At 40.9% G+C, this 2,500-nt stretch overlaps 1 long non-coding RNA gene and 1 other non-coding gene across 2 annotated transcripts in view; one reads left to right on the forward strand and one right to left on the reverse strand.

Moving 5' to 3' along the window:
• The window catches only part of LOC115218169, a 103-nt gene extending 86 nt beyond the window's left edge, over positions 1-17 (forward strand). The window contains exon 1 of the small nuclear RNA XR_003882225.1: positions 1-17. This exon is cut by the window's left edge and continues 86 nt beyond it. This is a non-coding gene — a small nuclear RNA (U6 spliceosomal RNA).
• Positions 1-2,500, reverse strand: part of LOC118765671 — a 207,359-nt gene that overhangs the window by 108,534 nt on the left and 96,325 nt on the right. The gene's annotated exons all lie outside the window — the stretch shown is intronic.

The following is a 2,500-nucleotide window of genomic DNA, read 5'->3' on the forward strand; positions in this document are numbered from 1 at the left end:
AAGCGTTCCATATTTTCTAAGGCGGTGAGCTGGCAGAATCGTTAGCACGCCGGGCAAAATGTTTAGCGGCGTTTCGTCCGTCCTTACTTTATAAGTTCAAATTCCGCCGAGGTCGACTTTGCCTGTCATCCTTTCGGGGTCGATAAATTAAGTACCAGTGTAACACTGGGTCGATGTAATCAACTCATCCCTCACCTAGAATGGCTGCCCTTGTGGCAAAATTTGAAACCGTTATTATTATTATTATTATTATTATTATATATTATATATATATATATATATATATATTATATATATATATATATATATATATATATATGTATGTATGTATGTGTGTGTGTGTATTTGTGTGTCTGTGTTTGCCCCCCTAACATCGCTTGACAACCGATGCTGGTGTGTTTACGTCCCGTAACTAGTGGTTCGGCAAAAGAGACCGATGGAATAAGTACTAGGGTTACAAAGAATAAGTCCTGGGATCGATTTTCTCGACTAAAGGCAGTGCTCCAGCATGGCCACCGTCAAACGACTGAAACAAAAGAGTAATTATCATTATTATTATTATTATTATTATTATTATTATTAAAGCGGCGATCTGGCAGAATCGTTATTCCGCCGGGCAGAATGCTTAACGGTATTTCGTCCGTCTTCGTATTCTGAGTTCAAATTCCACCGAGGTCAACTTTGTCTTTCATCCTTTCTGGGTCGATAAATTAAGTACCAGTTGAGCACTTGGGTCGTTGCAATCGACTTACTCCACCTCCGGAATTACGTGTCTTGCATCAAAATTTGAAATCATTACTATTATTGTTGTTGTTGTTTAACCCTAGATTTTCTCTAAATAATCAGATCTTTGACCAAAGTCACTAAGCCACCCCTCCCGATATTTCCAGACGTTGAATTTAATTCTATGTTATCCGATGCCATGTCTCCTTCCATTTTAAAAACTAAAGTCATTTGGTAGAGGTGCTATTTCTAGCACACGAAAACTAATTTTAATTGTTGTAGCTGTTAATTTTATAACTATATACAAGTGCGCGTGCTGGTAGACACGCCCCACCACATACACACACGCAACCGCACACACGTACACTTTACATGCACACACATTCCCGAACATAATCAATGCAGGTTTTTTCATTGAAACACTTTTGATCTCTCTCTCTCTTTCTCTCTCTCACTCACTCACTCACCACTCACTCACTCACTCACTCACTCACTCACTCACTCACTATCTATCTATCTATCTATCTATCTATCTATCTATCTATCTATCTATCTATCTATCTATCTATCTCTTTCTATTCTTTCTCGCTTACTTTCTTTCTCTTTGTATTCCGTCTCTCTCACTCTCCTCACCCCCGTTCCTCGAATTTCACTCCCAATCTCTCTACACGCGAAAAGAGGAAGAAAGAAAGTGAGAGACAGAGAGAGTGAGAGAGAGACAGAGTAAGACAGAGAAAGACAGAGACAGACAGACAGGCAGGCAGACAGACAGACAGACTGACAGACTGACAGGCAAACATACAGAGAGCAGGCAAGGGAGAGAGGGAGAGAGTGAAAATGAGAAGAGAGAGAGAGAGGGAGCGCGCAGGAGACTGAGAGCAGGAGAGAGAGAAAGTACAGTGAATATAATGACTAAGAGGAATAACTGAATCTTGTCACAGCCAATTCTTGCTGGGTCATCAACACCACATCACATTATATTGGGCCACAGTGTACTTTACAGCATCTCACTGCACCATACTGCATCATAATGGATGACACTGCAACCCAGTATCATACTATCTGTTTGTAAGTCTCAAGCACAGATGGGGATGTGATGTGATAGGGTTCCAGGGAGGAAAAGTAGAATGTCAAAGCACTGAGATTTAGTGAGGCAGAAGTGGTTTTAATATACATTGAGGAAAAAACTGCTTACATGTTTTAATAGTGGTTTCAAATTCTGGCACAAGGCCAGCGCTTTGAGAGGAGTGGGTAAGTCGATTACATCGACTCTAGTGCGAAACTGGTACTTATTTTATCAACCCCGAAAGACTGAAAGGTAAAGTCGACCTCAGTGGAATTTGAACTCAGAACATGAAGACGAACGAAATATCGCTAAGCATTTTGCCCAGAGTGCTAACGATTCTTATTTCTTTATTGCCAACAAGGAACTAAACATAGAAGGGACAAACAAGGACAGATAAAAGGGTTAAGTCAATTACATCGATCCCGGTGCGTAACTGGTATTTAATTTATCAATTCCGAAAGGATGAAAGGCAAAGTCGACCTCGGCGGAATTTGAACTCAGAACGTAGCGGCAGACGAAATACCTATTTCTTTACTACCCACAAGGGGCTAAACACAGAGAGGACAAACAAGGACAGACAAACGGATTAAATCGATTACATCGACCCCAGTGCGTAACTGGTACTTAATTTATCGACCCCGAAAGACAAAGTCAACCTCGGCGGAATTTGAACTCAGAACGTAACGGCAGACGAAATACGGCTACGCATTT

Source organism: Octopus sinensis, linkage group LG12 (genome assembly GCF_006345805.1).
Source record: "Octopus sinensis linkage group LG12, ASM634580v1, whole genome shotgun sequence".
Classification (NCBI taxonomy): Eukaryota; Metazoa; Mollusca; class Cephalopoda; order Octopoda; family Octopodidae; genus Octopus; species Octopus sinensis.